We start from the raw sequence: 8967 nt of genomic DNA, 5'->3' as shown, positions 1-8967 counted from the left end.
AAACAGACCAGAAACAACCAGAAAATCTCACCCTAAAGACGCCAGAAACAGCCTGAAAACCCGAGGAAAACAACTTGAAAACCCGCCACAAAAACGCTTATGAAACCTCCCACAACCTGACCCATGCTTGAGCTTGCAATCTGCCAGAAAATCTGCCCGAAAAGGACGTCAAGTCCGCCTAAAAAACGCCCGGAAACAGCCAGCAAAACAACCTTCAAGAATTCACTAGCGATGCCCGATTCCCCAAGAATTACGACCAAAAAAACTCCTGAAACGCCTTTAAATCGCCAGACTTGAATGCACGACCACCAAGAACTGAAAACTGCCGGGAAAGCTGCAAGAAAATGGACGTGGAACCCTACCCAACCCTGCTCTAATCGCCCAAAAATTAATGTCGAGAAAAAAAAAAGAAAAAAAATGGGAAGCGATTTGGCATTATTATTATTATTATTATTATTATTATTATTATTATTATTATTATTATTATTATTATTAATGTTCAATAATAAAAAATGTAAAATTCAATTAATTATAAACCAAGATACAACTTGCACTAATGTCCAAATTGACTTTACAACAACTCCTTAACATGATTCAAAAGCTACTACATAATTCCACTAAACCTCTTCATTCTTTTTCTTTTTCTCACTACATCATGGTCAGTAGCATCATGCATGACCTCAAATGGTGGAATATCCGGACTGGGGTAGGTGGAGCAAGAACTTCAGGAGGAATGCTGCAATCATGAGGGGATTAGTAAATGTTGAATTTTTAGTTTCACAACGAGCATAAAAATAGGATACTTTCTATACACCAATATATAGATATCAGTAAACATCTTACTCTATCCGCATTGTGCCTGGAATGATATCCTACAGAAATCAATTTCGACATGTTAATTTCTTCCAAGAGGGAAAAAGAATAGAAACCAAGAAAGGCGCAACACCAGCAAGTCTCTGCCAAGTTTATAACCGTGACATGCTTCTGTCAATGGAAAGATATATGAGAATAATCATCTCGTTTTAGACATGAAAAGGTGAATTCAACTAGCTTGTAGTACAATATTTAAGGCTAGTGAGGAGAAAGATAAAGGAAAATCAAGTAGGTTATCATTTTACAACTAAAGGAAAATCAAGTAAGGGTTACACAATTACCACAAGTGAAATATACTAGTTAGATAGAGAATTTCATGATAGGAAATTACATGTCAATATTAATCTCGGACAGATCTCATATTTGGTACTTTCAGAAAAAAAATAATAAAAAAATGGTCTACAACTGATGAAAGTTGCTCATGTAGCAGAATTCCTGAAAGTCATTTAATTGGGGAATTGAAATTCCAATTTTTTTGAGTATGTAGTTCTAATTATTTGTAGATTTTTATAATATCTTCTTTGCTCTAAAAGTGTGCCCTATCTTCCTGATTTCACTCTCTTTGCTGATGAATTTTTTTTCTTTTCCATTTCTACCTTTTTTCCTCCTTTCCTTGACTAGAATAAGTTTTGCACCCTTTCTTTTCTGAATAAGCCTTTCCTTTCCCTCATTTTTCTTGATTAAGATATTTACAAGCACTATCATCCTCGTATGTTATATTGCTTCATTTATCTTGACTCAAAATGTGAGAATAACTGCTCTAAATTTGGTCACTGTTTCCTTGAGATTACAGTTTGTCTTGTTGTGTAAAATAACATAACAAGTTAGTGCTAATAGCAGGGATGAAAGAGTACAGCTAGATAATGCATCTAAAAGTCAATATTTTGCTGTACATTCTGGTTGTAAATTTAAATGGATTTAAAATCTACTAATCATATACCAACATATAGATCTGAACCAAGAAATACCAAAGATCATCCAAATCAAAATCAGATCAAAATCTCACATATTAAACCCGATAAATATAGCTAATTGGAATTAAATTGCTCAAAATCTAGCCAAAAAACACCATTTAAAAAAAAAAAACAAAAAAAAAAAAAAAAAAAAAACTTATTATCAATTATATTGAAACGATTGAATACCTTGGGATTTTAAAGACGCTTCTATTGTAGTAGAGAGGATGTGGTATTAGCAACATGCAACATATATCACTGAAAATGGACAGTGGTGTTTAACAAAACTAATCTCTAATTTCTCCCTCTCTACAAATCATCATATAGTCTACCACATTTACCAACAAAACAAAATGACTAACTCCAGAAATGAATGGAAAAATGAACAAAACCCTAATACAACAAAACTATACATTAATTAATTAAAAATTACCATTGCAAGTTATAATATATCCCTGATTGTAATTTGTAATTGCCAAAACGTAACCCCAGAAAAAACCCTAATTCAACTCATCTTCCCTAAAGAATCCTAATCTAAAAACCCAATTGAGTCACAAAAAACTTAAAAACACCCAAAATCAAAACAAAAAGAAGTTCGATAAATAATAAATTGCACAATTTATTCAAGGGCTTACCCAGAAGAAGTTGCTGATACTTCTACACCCCTTTCATCCCAAATCATCGCGAGCATATCACCAAGAGAACCCGAAACCACCGCCAAAACAATCCGTTTCATCACGGAAGCATCTTCAGTCGGAGGAGTCACGGCACAAACTTCGATCTACCGATTCATCGCGAGCAATTCACCAGTAGTGCTTGTTAGTTGTCCGTATATCCATATAGAGGATACAAAAATGGAGGAGTGAGTAGAAGAGAGAGAGAGAGAGATTGAGAGAGGACAGTGAAAGAGAATGAGAGAGGAAAGAGATTGAAGTTTAACGGCTAAGGAGAGTGAAATTTGTAAAACCCTAATGATAAGTAATGGGCTTCTTGATCTTATTAGCTGGACCAAGTTAAGATATTTGTATCAGGCCATGTGTGACCGTTACGAATACTGTGATATTTATAACGGGCAAAATTTTATATGTTAAATTATTTGTAACGGGCACAATTTTGCCTATATATTTGTAACGAACTGTTATTCTGATCGTCACGAATATATTTAATGTAACGGGCACAGCTTTGCCCGTTACAAATAACCCGTTACGAATAATGATTTTTCCACTAGTGTATATATGTTGCTTGATATATTATTGTTATTACTTGATCACGTCTTCTCTTTTAGATTTAAAGGGAATTTGTACTTGAAATCACGCTTAATAAGATAATTAATAGTTTTATTTAGGCTAATATGATTTTAATTCAAGTAATCGCCAATAATAGATTTTTTTGTGCATTAATATTCAACTAACATAGATTAAACAGGTTTAGGGTTAACATATTGATTGTATGTTAGTCAGAAAGCGCACATGAATATGAGAAGAATAAAGTAGAGGCCTTTTTAGGGCAGGTTCAATTTCTTTTAGGTTGGATTTGTACCTTCATCCTCGAATATCTAGTCATGGTTTAGGACCACTATGGAGTTAACGATCTCATGGATCGTGAAGGGGTGTAACCTCCACCCTGTGAACAGTTTACAAATTCCTAAAACTTGTTGGCGACTCTTTTGCTCTAGCTTCCTTCCCTTTGGACGCCACCATGCTTAAGTGTATGATTACAATGGGGCTCAAGTGTGGGATGCTTAAAATTATTCCCTACAAGAGGGAACTTCGAATTCAATTTCTTCATCAAAGATCGGGGGTCCAACAAAATCAATTTGGTCATCAAAGATAGAACTAAGATCATCTCTTTCTATAAACAAATCCAATCCCATTTTCCAATTGTTCATACCAACAACTTGCAATATCTCGACAAACACTAATATAATCCTCAATTGCAATCAATACTCAACAATAATGTCACAAATCAAATTTTCCAATTCAAGAGAATAAAGAAAAAATGACACCAGTAATTAACTCAATTGTTCATCAATAAAGCAACACAATAGCCCTTAACCAAAATAGAGGCAAATTCAAAATGGAGAATGGATACCAGAATGTCGAAAGGTTATGTCAGTATTATGGAGCGCCTACTCCACCTGTTAGAGCGCCCGCTCCTTCGATTACTGAGCCCTGAAGCAATGGAGCCACTCTCCTCTGTTCTACAAAGAGCAAACCCAAATGTGGCCCGATAGAAACCCGAATGAAGTCCGATTAAAAACCGAACCAAACTGCGTTCTTGACTGAGAACCAATAGCCCAAATCGGTGATAGTGGTGGTGGAGCTTCAAGCTGCGGTGTAAGAAGGGTCTGGGTGTTGATTCTCACAGCTAAGACAAAAAGAAATCAAGGGAAAAAGAAAGTGGGCGGTGATGATGATGGTTAATGGAGATGATATGATGATTAATTGATGGTGTTAATAGGAAAATGATAGTAGCAGCAAGAATCTCACACAAAAAAAAAATTATGGCTTTTGATTTCACGAAGAACAAAAATCTGGGATTTTTTTTTTGTTGTGATTTTTGGATCAAAAGGCTAATAACCTGGCTCTGATACCATTTAACATGAAAAAGAGGAACAAAGATCTATATTTGTGGGTTTTTGTAAGTTTTTGAGTGCAAGAAAAATAAAGATATGATCTTGGATCAAGATCTAAGAGAACAAGCTAAAATAATCAACACCAAGTAAGATTATCTAGCAAAATAACTTGATTCACTAAGTCTAGAGAAACAAGGGTTTCAATCTAATCAATCACAAAGTTTGATAAAGATTGAGATTTTACCACAAAGGAGAGATCATAAAGAACTCAAAGAAGAGAAAAACTCTCATAATTTCTATAATCAAAACAAGTCTAAGTTTTTACATTATAATAAAAGCACTCTTTTTATAAGGAGGCACTAGTACATGAAATAAAACTCTAATCCTCATTTAATCTAAACCATACAAAATGAAAGGGTAGGATTAAGTACAAGGTAATAATAAAAACTAACTAAACCGCATGGTCCGCATCCCATGTATAAGAGGAAAATTGTCAAAATAAGTCATATCAAGCTCAATTACTTTTCGACTTTGATAAAATCAACATTTTCCAATATAGCACAAAGTAGTCTCAACGTTCTCGCATCAGTTAGGGTCATTGGTTAGGGAGTTGGGTGGTGGCGTGAGGTTAGGGTGGTGGGTGGTTGGGTGTGGCGTGAGGTTATGGTGAGTGAGGTTGCTGGATTTGGGTGAGAATCGAAGAGGAAAAAGTAAGTGGGATGTTGTGTGAATCAAAGAGGAAAGAGGAAAGAGGAAAGTGGGATGTTGCAGGAGAAAAAGGAGAGAGAAATATATAAATATAGTACTCCTTAGTATCATATTAGCCAACAAACAACTTACATTAGCCAACAAACAACACATATCAGCCATCAAAATATACATATCAGCGAGACATATGAGATATTAATAAAAATATATCAGTCAACACAAGAAACTTGTCGGCCAACAAGAGTAATCTATCAGCCAACAAAAGGTACTTATCAGTCAAGAGACGAAACATATCATCCAACGAAAGAAGCATATCAGCCAATAAAAGGATGAAATCAGCAAACAAAAGGTACAAATAAGTCAACAGAAGGAACATATCAGCCAACAAATGAAGTGTATTAGCCAACAAAAGCAACAGGTAAGCCAACAAAATAAACATATCAGCTAACAAAATGAAACATATAAGCCAAAAATTAAAATATACATATTAGCTAACAAAATAAATATATAAGCCAACTAAAGAAATATATAAGCCAACTAAAGAAATATATAAGCCAAATGATAACTGATATCAGTCAACAAAAGGAAAAAAAAAATATCAACCAACAAAAGGAATATATTAGCCAACCTAAAAACCATATCAGATAACAAATGAAACATATAAGCCAACACATGAAACATATCAGCCAACAAGTAAAATATATCAGCCAAGCCACTCGCACCAAACAGTTCGTGCGTCCGTACGCACACAATATCTTCTCAATACTTTTAGGAATATAATAGTCTCCACACTATTCATAAGAGCTTACTCATACCTTTAAAAAGGTAGGTATTTTATGGTTATGACTCACACAATCACAAAACAACATTTATTAGTCAAGACAACATCTCATTGTTTATTCTTGAATAATTAATGATAGAGAAATAATGTTTATTAACTTTAATCTCCATTCCTTCTCTAAGGTGTGCATAATTTGCACATTTACTATCTTAGTACATAAACACTACCTTAGTATCTTGTGAATGAAAGCATCAAAAACTTTTGTGTACATCGTGTTTACATTAATATTAGTGTACATTAACACTTTTATGGGAACTTTTAGCCAATTTGGGTTAACCTTTACCATACTTATAGGATAACTTTAAACCTAATATGATTTCTTAAAAGCATATAAATAATGGAATAAGTTTTACAAGGGTGATATACTCATTCACTCATTGAGATTTGATTTTTATTCATTTAAAGAGGGTATTAAGTATAGATTACTTTATTTACATTGGGGTAACTTTCATTTATATTAGAGTAACTTTTATTAATTTGGGATGACTTTTGATCATTTTTAGACAACTTTACAATGAATGTACAATAATATTTATTATACACTCAATTTGTTTTTAAAGTTTTGTGTAAAATCATTATAAAATCTTTTTTTTAACTCAATCAGGACAAAAACAAGATTGAGAAGTAACAATAATGAACCATAATACCTTCCTATACCTTTTCCTCCTCTTTTATGAATCTCATAGCTCAATAATCAAAATTACCTAATGAATTAAATAAATTGTCCACATGATTCATACTTATTAAAATCTTGCATTCAATCAAGCAAGATAACCAACTTTCCCCTTCCCAACATGCTTGCATCAATCAGAACATGCATTCATTCAAGCAACTCACCATAACCAATCTTATTCATGATGCTAAACATGCTTGATCACTAATTTGTTCATAATATAATACTCCCTCCGTCTATTCGAATAATAATAATAATAATAATAATACTAAGATATAATTAGGGAATATTTAGATTTGGAGGATATATTATTTCCTAGGATATATTTTCTAGATTATATTTTCCATATTTATCATGTTCCTTGGTTTAGCTGTAGAGTTCTAGTTCTACACGGCTAAGGAAAGCTTTGTATTATATATTCGCCTTGCTTGTGCCAATGAAAGATTAAGCCAAGTTTATCAATTTTACATGGTATCAGGCCAAAAGCTTTTCTTTCTCTAATTCATCATGGCTGGCGGGGATGATCAACCACCACCACCACCACCTCCAAAAATCGAACCAAATTCTCCATATTACCTTGGTTCTCAAGACCGACCGGGTGATTTCATCACTCCCACTCGTCTCACCGTAGATAATTATGATTCTTGGGCTACCGACATTCAAACGGCATTAAAAGCTCGAAGGAAATTTGAGTTTTTAGATGGTTCAATTACTACACCATCACCTCCTTGCACTAAGTTCGATTGGACGGTGATAAATGCAATGCTAATATCATGGATTACAAATACCATTGATCATGACTTAAAATTAACTCTGTCAAAATTCAGAGAGGCAAAACCTTTTTGGGATCATTTAAAACAGCGATTTGCTCAGACTAACGGTCCTCGCATTCAACAATTGCGTTCCTCGATATCAACGTGTGAGCAGACCAAATCAATGCCCGTTTCTATGTACTACGACAACTTACACACTCTTTGGCAGGAACTTGATCTCCATGAACCTATTATTTTGTGTTCCTGCTGTGATAAGTGTTTGGCAGGAAGATTACATGAAGAGCGGAGGGACCAAGCTCGTCTCCATGATTTCCTAATGGGGCTATATTCTGATTTTTATTCTTCCCTTCGTAATCAAATTTTGTCTCAGGATCCCCTTCCCAGCCTGGACAGAGCATACCAATTGGTGGTTCAAGATGAGCGTGTTCGCTTGTCAAAACAGGAAGCCGACTCTACTCCTGCCACACTTTCTAAGGCAGTTGGATTTGCGATGCGTGCTGTCGATGCAGCGAATTCTGGTACTGCTCGTGGTCGGGGTCGAGGCAATGACAAACCCGTATGCTCTAAATGCCGCAGAACAGGTCACGAGACCTCTAATTGCTAGGGGGGACATAATTTGTAGATATTGCAAGAAGAAGGGTCACCCCGAGAGTCATTGCTTTGAACTTGTGGGTAGGCCCGATAATAGGAAGCAAGGGCAGGGGCGTGGTCAGGTGCGAGCCAATGCAACTACTAGTCCTAATCCACCTAATTCGACCAACACCACAAAAGGCAACCACGAATAAGGGACAACGATAGGCAACAACGATTGACCCGTGAAGGTTACACCCCATTCATAATCCATGAGATTACTAACTCCATATGGTTCGGAACCACGAAAGGAGGATCGGGGATGATGGTAGGAAGTGAGTTATGGAGTCACATTCGCCCGTATTGGCCTCATCTCAAAAGTGATTCCTGCGATCTCAAAGGCATGCGAACAAAGATTCAATTCGCTCCAAACTATTATTATGCTAAATTGGTTGAATATCAATGCAACACATAATTCTAAAATATTGCGATCACTTGATTTAATAACAAGATTAAAAAGGAACCTAAACCGGTCGTCCAGATTATCTTATTAGGCTTGATTTTTGATTACATATCCCCTTGAAACATGCAATATAGTGATCAACAAATATAGTAAAAATCAACATTAATATTGGAAGCAATTCAATAATAAATTGTTAGTCAAATCAAATCATAATAAACCTAATCATGATACTAGAAACAAGAATAAAAATAAGAGTAATTAAGTGATTAATTACTCACTTTTCCGTGTTTCCTTGAATTGCTACATCATGAATAAACTGTTAGTAACTTCAATAAAAATATAAATCAAATTGAAACGTTTAAATTAAAGTAGAGTTGATTTGATCCAAACCCTTAGTTAATTATACCTTTCACGCCTTGGTTTAAGCACGGAACCTCGGGTTAAGTATGGACTCCTTGGAGTGCTTAAGGAAGGAATGATGTAGATAGGAATATAAGTTTAAGGCTTAGAGTGTGAGAGAGAGAGAAGAGAATGATTT

The 8967-nt window shown here is 34.8% G+C and overlaps 1 long non-coding RNA gene across 1 annotated transcript; it reads right to left on the bottom strand.

The window, feature by feature from the left end:
* Window positions 1-511: 511 nt before the first annotated feature.
* LOC145590762 (uncharacterized) lies at window positions 512-2902 on the bottom strand. The gene is made up of 3 exons (XR_014102151.1): window positions 2462-2902; window positions 844-984; window positions 512-736 (listed from the first exon to the last, which is right to left on the bottom strand). It is a non-coding gene; the product is annotated as an uncharacterized LOC145590762 (long non-coding RNA).
* Window positions 2903-8967: the final 6065 nt, after the last annotated feature.

Source organism: Chenopodium album, chromosome 18, assembly GCF_948465745.1.
Source record: "Chenopodium album chromosome 18, dcCheAlbu1.1, whole genome shotgun sequence".
Taxonomy (NCBI): domain Eukaryota; kingdom Viridiplantae; phylum Streptophyta; class Magnoliopsida; order Caryophyllales; family Amaranthaceae; genus Chenopodium; species Chenopodium album.
This window is presented reverse-complemented; position numbering and strand designations above follow the sequence as displayed.